Below are 10,893 nucleotides of genomic sequence, written 5' to 3'. Positions count from 1 at the left end.
CTGATTAATTGGAACGATTTATATATAGTGTATTCTAATTAATCTTAAAAAAATATCTGAAAAGTTAAATAAACATACAAATAAAATTAATTTGTTGATGATAATAAGATGATAATAACATACTAAAATTTGAGATGAAATAAATTTTTTTGACCAACTATTAGGTTAGAAATGAATTTTCCTTGTTTTCGAGGAGCGTGTCATTTTTTTTCTATTTCTCTTCATAACTTCTCCATTCTTGTAAATGTAGTGGGCATTGTTCTTATTTTTATTAATTTATCTTTTCTATTTTTGTTATTTTGCTAAGATAATTTTTTTATCCGAAAAAATTTAATAATTATTAAAAAATTAAAATCAAGGTGAATCAATATAATTAATAGTATAATTAATTGTATTAATTAAAATATACTATTAAATATATTATTATTATTTCATAAGTAATAATATTCTTATTATATTTCATAAATAGATTTTGAATTATATAAAACTAAATATATAATTTATTCACTAAATAAAATTAAGACAAAATCTTCATGTAATTTTTTTAAACTAAATGAAAAATTATTTTTTCATCATAATTAATTATTAAATAATTTTTATATTTATGATTTTTATTTATTATTTTGAAAAACTATGTAATTCGAAATTTATATTAAAATATAAATAAAATAGTAAATAATTTTATTCTTATTTGATCACTTTTATTTTAAATTTTTGTTGAATAATTATTAATATATTTAATTTTTTGTATAATCATAATTGTTGTGTATTAGTTATAATTTTAGTAATTATTAATATGAAATTTATCAAAAAATAATTAAATTTTTAATGAGTTTTATTTTTTAATTTATAATTGGAATTAGAATAGAAATATCAACGGTATAATTATTATTATTATTCATAACTTATAAATTATATCAAATTTATGATATCTCAATTAATCAATATCCTAAAATTTTTAATTTTTTAGAATTTTTTCGGATATGCATATCTGAAAAGAAACTCTGGCCATTTTTTGAGGTTTTTTACATCCGAATTAATCAAAATCCTAAATTCTTTTAGGTATTTTCGGAGATACATCTTCAAATTAATCAAAATTTTAATTTTTTAAAGATAAATCTCCGAAAAATATTTTGGAGTTTCCAGTAGGGTTTTCACCCGTTCCCAATAAGAGTGGATAAAGAAATGACCTTTTTGCTAATTCACACACAGGTTAGGCCATCTTTTTACTATTTTGCATCCAAAATTTATCTCTAACACATGGTCCAATAATTATACACATTTACTTGTTTATCTAACATACTCATAATTAAATTATTTTTTATTTAAAACATAGACATTATAATACTAATAGTTTCGTATAATTATTAATATATTAATATAACTAATATATTATCAACACTAAATATTATTTATAAATCAAATAAATACATTAAAAATCTTCACCACATAATAGATGTGCAAATAAGAAAAATTAATTACAATACTATTAATTAAAAAATAATTTATCATCAAAAAATTTTATTTATAAAATAACTATTAAATATAGGATGGTTGAATTAAATAATTGAAATATCACTATACATACCCGAGTAGTTATTGCTTAAGATATAAATTAAGAAATTTCTCTATAGACCTCCCAACCTTCTAGTCCACCTCTGGTGAAAAACCCAAACTACCCCTGACTTCGGAAGTTCATTTCCGAAATGCAAGAAAAAGGCGTTTTCGGAGATGCATCTCCGAAAGCGTCTTTTTTTTTGAAAAAATTGTCTTATTTCGGAAGTTCATTTCCGAAAACAGCATTTCGGAAGTTCACTTCCGAAATACTGCGCGTTCTGCAGATTTATTAAAACACTCCCCCTCCCCTATTCATTTACCCTAACTCAAATCAAAAACAAGCAAAGGCGAAAATTTGTGCAAACAGAATTCCAAGGCTGCATCAAGGCTCCAATCACACTGCTAAACAACATTCAAAAGCCCTCAATCCTAACACTTTGTAAGTTTTGAAATTTTTAGATTCATTATTCAAATGCATGTTATTTAGGGTTTTAATTGCATAAATGATATATGGTTAGGTTGTTAGTAGTATTTAGGTTGTTTAGAAGCATTTTGATTTGGTTTGAAGTTTGGTTTAGGGGTCTGCCATGGAAGTTGCAGAAAACTGCATCGCAGGGGTGTTTCGGAAGTTCATTTCCGAAAACACCTTCATCCCAGTTTTCGGAAATGAACTTCCGAAATGTATCAGAAGTTCAAATTTTTTTGTTTTTTATTTTGTCTCGCATATTAATCGATTTCAATTGTTTACAGGAACATGTCAGACAACCAACCAGCACGCATCAGACAGGGAAGGGAGACCAAGCCTGCGTCGGCTAGAGAGGGTAGGGAGTGTCCGTTTTAATTTGCAAGTACTTTATTTTTAACGCCTTTGTTTATTGTGCCTGTTTCTTTGAAGTTTGTGTGCATGCGTTCTGACTTCTTTGACGGCGTGTCGCTGGTTTCCAACGTCTTTGTTCTTTAATGACTTGTCTGTTTCCCAAGCGTTTTTGTCCCCTTTCTTCTTTTATAAAACGAGGTCTCATGGACCTTTCTTTCTTCATTTTTACGCAGGAATGGGTGGCGCTAAGGGAAGAAAGGGTTCTTCAAAGAAGGAGGTGAAGGAGGTGAAGGAGAAGAAGAAGGTTTTGACTGGTTCTGCTTCTCGTCCCCTTGGGGTCCATTGCTCGGACGTGCAGGCTCAGTCTTCAGGCGTGATCAACGCTGATGGTTTTGAGACTGAGTGGGATGAGGATTGGTATAATTATCTTCATTCGGAGGAGTTCGCTCGTCGGGAAGAATAACATATTTTTGTTTTGTTTGATGTGTATTTTGTAACGCTCGTCGGGCAGAATAACGTGTCTTTGTTTTGTTTTGTTTTGATTTCGGATTGTATCTTTCGCACAGTATTTTTGGATTGGATTTATCATCTTAGTATTTTCAGTTTATCTGTTGCTTATTTTTATTTGGCGTTTGCGTTTAATTAAAATGCGAGACAGTTTAAGAAAAAACATAAAAAAAAATACAGTTTCTGCATAATTCGGAAGTTCATTTCCGAATTCACCCCCATGAGGTGTTTTCGGAAGTTCATCTCCGAAGACACCCCCCATGAGGTGTTTTCGGAGATGCACTTCCGAATTGTGGAAATTTTTTTAAAAAAAAAGCGCTTCGGAAGTTCATTTCCGAAGCAGGGGTATTTTGGGATTTTCGCTGGGGGTGACCCCCATGGGGAGGTGGCTAAAGAAATTTTCATAAATTATGAAAATTTTACTAAAAGAATGTATGTAGTTTATAAAATAAATCAATGATTTTCATACAAAATTGAATCTTCATGCAAATGATTCTGCTCTCTTGAATCCTCGTCATCCAATAGTATAAATATTGATATTTAATGAAAAAATATTAAATTTAAAATCTTAAAATACACTTAAAATATTAATTCAAAAATTTAGTAAAATAAAATCATCCATAAACTATAACTATATTGGTTGGAAATAGACGCATTATAACAAACATTTTGAAGTTGGTTTCACGTAAATCAAAGTTACACATAAGAAAAATGACGGTGTTAATAAAAAAAGTTTTTAAAAGAAGGAAAAGAATATCTCTAAAATAAATAAGCATACAAATTAAACTAAATTAATGGAGAAAATAGAATATCGAAGTTTAAGATGAAATAGAAAAACTTTTTTTTTCACAACACTTTGGCATCAAGATTGAATTTTCCTCCTTTCTCACAAGCTTGTCAAATTTCTTCAATTTCTCTCATACAACTTCTTCTTTCATGTTACTATAGTTTTGTTGTTCTTTTCCTAAATGTTTCTTTTCTATTTTTGTTGTTTTGCTAATTCACACGTGGACAAGGCCTATCAATTTCTTGTTTTGCACTCTCAATTTATTTATAACACATGATCTATTAACAAAAATACCTACTTACTTAATTAATTTAATTACACATAACAAAATTGATTTTTATTTTAAATATCACATTAGAATACATTCCTATTCTTAGAATTATTAGAATAATAATAATATAACTAATATATTATATATTGACACTCAATATTATTTTTAACTCAAATAAATATTTATCAAATCATCAACATATGATAAATGCAAGAATAAGAAAAAGTTAATCACAATACTATTAATTCTCAAAATATTTATTTTTAAAAAATAAAAATAAAAATAAAAATATGATGATAAATAATTAATAAAAAATATACATATATTAAATATAAGTTATTGATTAAATAATAAATTCGGAAAATTTTAGTTAAAGAGTATATGCTATTTATAAAATAAATAAATAATTTTCCATAAAAATTTGAATCCACGTGCAAATGATTCAACTCTCTTGAATTGTCGTCCTCTAGTGTTGTCGATTTTGATTCTTTATGGATAAATATTAAAATACACTTAAAATTTTAAATTCGAAAATATAGTTAAATAAAGTCGCCCTTAAACAAAAACTAAATTAGTTAAAAATACAAGAAATATTCAAACGATCATTTTGAAGTTTGTTTTGCGCAAATCCGAGACACGATGATAAAGATAAGAAAAAATTGTGAGGTTAATTAAATGAAAAAAAAACGATATCTACAGGGAAGTAAGAGAATATCTGAAAAATTAAATAAGCATAAAAATTAAATTAAATCGTTGATGAAAATAACATACTGAAATTTGAGATGAAATAGAGAAACTTTTTTGGCACAACAATTTGGCGTTAGAATTGAATTTTTCTCGTTTTCGGGGAGCGTGTCATTTTTCTTTTATTTTCTCTTGACAACTTCTCCATTCTTGTAACTATAGTGAGCATTATTGTTATTTTTAGAAACAAGATCAAGTACAGTCTTCATGCCATCTTCTCATCCAAGTCTTTGAACCTGACCTTCTCACTAGTCATTTACTATAACCAGGGTACATGAAAAACGATAAGATGATTGGAGTGAGATTACTAAATCAAAGCGAGTCCTCCTATCCCATTGGTCCGCTCGTCTCTACAAGGTGCATAATCATGTACAAATCAACCATCAATCTGGGGTTTCCTTACTTACCACTTTAGGAATGCACAAACATCACATAACATCATATTGGAATTCCCCTAACTACTAAATTCCGATATCACCAAATCACACAATATCAACTAGGAGTCCCCGACTACTCAAGTCCAGAATCATCAATCCATCCAAGTGTCAGCACACATATATGCATATCCGTACCCACGTACGAGAGAATCTCAAAGTAGTATACGCCTACCTCTAAGACATAAAAGCACACCCTCGATGAATAACCAAGCACCGAGCGTCAAGAGCTTGCACAAACACACCGCATGATGAGTAATGAAGTGATTTAAGCTTAAGTGGCTACATGATCCCATCTGTGATGAGTAACAAAGTGACATTGCCTATATGGCGTCACGACCCCTATCAATCAACAATACGCAGGTGAGTTAACGTCAAATGCAAAATGCCTACATGACTGCACGAGCCCACTGGGCGAAAGCACTAACGACCCCAAGTTTGAGTAGCTTGATGAATTTGAGGTGATTTTCCAAGTTTGATCGTTTCGACTTGCGAGTGTATGGTAATGATTTTGTAAAAGTTTTGTACACGTCCAAGGTATGTGTTTATCACTTTATAGACTTTAGCATATTCATGATACTTAGGTTTTTTACAACTTTTATGCCATTCATTCTTTTGTATACTTGTTCGTTTGTGAATCACTTTAGTTCCCACCTTTTTATGAGGTAGTTTTCCATTGTTCACACATGCAGGAGACCGACACTCTTGTTCTAATTGGATTTTACCATGCTTAATCTTTTGTTTGTGTTGACTATATGAGGCATGAAAAGGATCAAGGCAATTTTGTTTCATTTTGAGCACAACTACCTAGCCAAATAATTACTTCACCTTGTGAGTGTGTGATCATTCGTACCCCCTTTGAGCCTCTTGTCATTGTCCATATTCTTTGAATTCAATGCTTGTCTATAAGTATTTAGTTCACTTTTTATATGGATTTTGATTGTTGATTTTTTCTTGAACCCTCAACTTTGTGTTGTTGCATGAATTTTTTACTTTACCTTAGAAAGTAGGGAGTATTCACATAATGATACGGTTGAATTCAAGTTAGGGAGAAATCTGATTGTACAGTTGTGGTTGATTGGTATGAGTTTGAAAGAGAAAAGAAAAAGAAAAGAAAAAACGAGAAAGAGAAAGAAAAAGAAAAAAAGGAGAAATGCTTTGAAAAACAAAAAAGTTCAAATAATTGTATGAATAAGTATGTGCTTTAGTGTAAAATTTGATTCATAAGAAGTTTGATTGGAATTTGGTGTTTGAATATTTGGTGAATTGATCACTCTCTTAGGTTGAGGCAAGTTTTTGTTTCGATTAGCCTTAGGAATTATCCCCTGTTTGTTCACCCGACCATGCTACAACCTTGAAAATCCCTTGTGATTCTTGCTTTTGTATTTTCAATATGATTTTTGGATGATTGCATAATTTAGTCTTTTGTTTGCAAGATTGTTTGATGAGTGAAAATACCCCACTTTCTGTTTTTCATCTACCGATGATTGTGTGCTAGGTGTGATTCATTTCCGAACATATGTTATTTTAGAATGTTTGGCATATGCTTTGTATTTAGCATTTGTTTCGTGATTATGTTTTCGTTGTAGTTTAGTGGTAAGTATTTACTTTGTGTGTACCGTTTTTGATTTGAACCATATATTTGTTTCAATTTTTCAAAACTTGTTGTTGCATAATTGCTTGGATGCCGCTTTTGTTTTTTTTGAGTTGATTAATTCTTGTTTAGGGACAAACAATTTTAAGCTGGGGAGAGTTTGATAAGTGCGTTTTTGTAATTTTTTTGGTTTATAGTTTTGGTGCACTTATCTAATATTTTTCCTCAACTTGTACGCGTTTTAGTGTATATTACATAAATATGTATACTTTTGTATTTAATCAAGTTTTAGTGTATTTGTGTACAGTTTGATAGTTTTCTATTCATTTTGTAGGTATTGAGGCGTATTTGGAGCATGAACAATAAAACATCGAAGACACAACTTCAAACGTATAAGGCTTAAAATAAAAGAATAATAAAACATCAATTTGATTGATATTTATTCATTGTTATATAGAAAATTGAATAAGCTTTCCAACGCTTCAAACCGTGCGCAAATCGGAGTTACGGTTTTCAAGTTATGGTCGAAACAATGCAGAATTTTCTGCTGTTGCTACTGGTGTAGTTCGCCCGAAAAATCCAGACTTGCCCGACGAATTTGACAGGACAGAAATACGTTAAAAGGGGTCAAAACACATTTTTTAGGTTATGTTTTGGGTTTTTTATCCCAATCCATCAGACCTTCATTTTTTGGTAGAGAGAGCTTAGAAAACAACTTCAGAGCTTGCATACGGATGATCCGGGATGGATTGATCATTAGCGGCATTGACAAACCGGGAGATTTTGGTTTATTTCTCTTCCTCTTTGTGTATTCTCTCTTAGTTAGGTTTTGTAGATGTATTCATTTTGAAATCATGTATATTTTTCGCCTATGGCGTTATATTTAAGTTGCTTTACAAATTTTTGTCGATTGTTATCTTATATTTTTGCTCTGTGCTCGGGGTTTTAGTTGTTATAGACATATAATGTTCGAATTCTTATCTAAGTTGATTATGTGTTAGTTTCTAAATTCTAGAGACAGATTTAGAGCTAACAATCTTTATGGGCGTCGAAGCTTAATACTTCTGTGTTAGTTGTGTCGGTTGAGAGATTGTCGGTATAAATGATATGGATGTCTGCTGTGTTGTTAAGGCTGGCTGAGAGATCATCGCCGAGATGATATAGTAGTTCTCTCTACTTTGGGTTAAAAATGACTTAGGGTGTGAGCGATGCTTAATGATATTGATGAGTATTGTAGGTTGAGTATAACTGGTCAATAAGTTTAAGTTTGTGAGAAGTAGATTATATGCATGCCTGATAAGTCTATTCTCTCTGAAGAATGAATTCTTTTTGTGTTAATATTTACTTTTTCATTTTTCTACATTAAAGAATTTAACCCAAGCTCAGAAACATAGAAACCATTGAATGTCATTCTTTCCCTCGCATCGATCCCTGTGGAGACAATAAAACCTAGAATGCTTCCAATCTTTTGCTTGCCGCTTTACTGCGTCAACAATATATAACAATACCCACTCTAAGGGCTACCAAACCAGGGATAAGTCCACTATGATAGTACCAGTTTGAAGTACTATGCAAACAACCTCCGGTTCACATATAAACAACCTCCGGTTTACTGCCTTCTCGCCTAATCACTATCCGTGCTATACTTCTACCTAAGATTCACCTAGGTATGAGACCATTCTCAATCTCCCTCAATCACAACCGTGATAATCAATTACAAAACTTTAGAAGACACACTTCCAAGACACTAACACTCATTGCTTAAAAGCTTATGAATGAACACAAAACTTACAACTCAATGAAAACGTCCAACTCCTCTATCAAGATGATATTAGAGAGGCTCACAATACACAAGACTGCATAAACCCTAACACAAACTACAATGTAAGTTCCACACAATAACTAAGTTTTTTGCTTGCTATTTAAAACAATCTTCTAGACTGGATTTGGGCTTCAAACCACAACAGGGCACTCCAGAAAATACTCCAAAATATTCTCCATGAAGATAAAGCTTCAATCATTAGTTTCCTAGATATTATCCATATTTAAAAACTAATTAAATATCTTGAAAACAGAGACGATCTCTTATCCCTAAATCAAGCGGCACATTACATAATATTCCAAAATATTTTGCACTAGTAAATAAAACAGACTTCAATAGATCCAGTTGTACTTTAACAGTCACGATGTCGGATGATCCTACATGGGACATCTTTCTTGACATGTCTCTTCAGTTGAAGTGGATAAAACATCTAGTTCAACATGTTCCCATAAGTTGTTTTACCAAACATAATGCCAACCATAAAATAGAGAATTAACAAAGATATCATAACTACCAAACATTCACATCTCATCGAACTTCCAATCTATCTTCCACGTACCCCATTTTGAGGCCCTCAAACATTAAGTCCACAATACGCACCTCTCAAACTCGTTTTGAGATTCTATGACCCTCGTAAAGGAATTATACTATTGAATAAACATCATGAATAGAAAAAAGAAACAAAAAAATCGTAAGAGAAATAGAGTGTTACATGATGTTACGAGTGGTTGAAGGAGCTACAGGATAAGAAAAATATGCTAGGGCAAAAAAGTTAAACAAAATATGTAATTTAAAGTGGAAAGATGATAATAATGAAAATCATAAGCCTATTTATAGGTAATAGTGGCAAACAAAAGGACTACCACATTTAAAGCGGTTCTTATAAAGATGTGGGGATTGGGGTTAGCTCATGAGGTTTCTATGATTCCCAAGGCATTTGCTAATCATTGTAGCTAGTATAAGTGGTAAAGTAAAAGATTAAGCTTGAATAACCAATGGACAACAATCGGTCGCAAACAAAGGCCTCCACATCCAATAAGTCAATGGAAGCTCGTCAAACAGTGAAAATGTGTGAACTCTGACCGAGATCAACTAAGCATTTCACCTCTTACGTTGCTCATGCTTGAGGGACAACGTAAATGTTTGACCTCTCAACTATGATCAAGAAATAATTGCATCCATACGAGACTCATGCTTAAGAGACTATATAAATGCCCGACCTATCAATATAGGACTCAGAAAGCATCTCACCCTTGTTTAACTCATGCATAAAGGACTTTGTAAATGTCTAACCTCTAACATGGGCTCAAGAAAAGATTTCACCCATATGAGACTCTTGCTTTAGGGACTCTGTAAATGTTTGACCTATCAACGGGACTTAGAAAAGCATTTCACCCGTACGCGGCTAATGCTTAAGGGAATGTGTAAATGTCTGACCTCTTGGTAGGTCAAGGACTACATACATTTGGGTCCATTAGATAACACATTGAGTATCACACAACCTAAGAGGGGGTCAACCTATAGGTCGAAGTCGGAAGAGCCCCTAGGTTAACAAGGCCTCTCCCGCAATAAATGAGGTCGGGTCAGACTAAAGGATCGGGTCGATCCATCCGACCTAAAACTAGCATAAGAGAAGCTATCAAATAAAGAGATTTAAGGGCATGCGATGCTGCTTTTATGACTAATTGGTAAATATAATGACCCACGATCTGACAAGAAAACCTAATTTCAATCATCAGATGTCATGCTTAATCAGGGACAATTATCTTAATGGTCCTTAATGGGCCTTAAATGCGGAGAATATCATAGAAATAAGAGACAAACAATTTCGTCAATAAGTGATTGAGACTTTGTTAGCTTTCGCCTAGATTTACATTAGTGTACTTCTACAAGTTCATAAGATGACCAATTTTACCTTATAAAAAAATTAAGGGTTATTACCATTTTACCCCCCTGTCATATAGGCCATTTCTGGTTTACTCCCTGTAAAATTTTTTTTTTGAAAAACAACCTTGCCATTTCAAAATACTAACTTTTTAGCCCCTAAAGTCAAAATCCGCAGGAAAATCTGTAGGTTTCCTGCGGATTTTCTTTCTGATTTTCCTGCGGATTTTGACTTTAGGGGCTAAAAACTTAGGGCCTGTTTGAAAGGCTTTTTAAAAACTCTATTTTAGTTTTTGAAAATTTAAAAACTAAAAACTTGTTTGAATATAATATTTTACAAATGTGTTTTTAAAAACTCTTCACAATTTTTCAGTTTTTAAAAGCAAAAAACTGAAATGGCTAAATTGTGTTTTGATTTTTACTTTTCAGTTTTTAAAAACTAAAAACAAAAACTATTTCAAACAGGCCCTTAGTAT

Source organism: Vicia villosa, linkage group LG7, assembly GCF_029867415.1.
Source record: "Vicia villosa cultivar HV-30 ecotype Madison, WI linkage group LG7, Vvil1.0, whole genome shotgun sequence".
NCBI classification, from domain to species: Eukaryota; Viridiplantae; Streptophyta; class Magnoliopsida; order Fabales; family Fabaceae; genus Vicia; species Vicia villosa.
Note: the sequence above shows the minus strand (reverse complement) of the source record.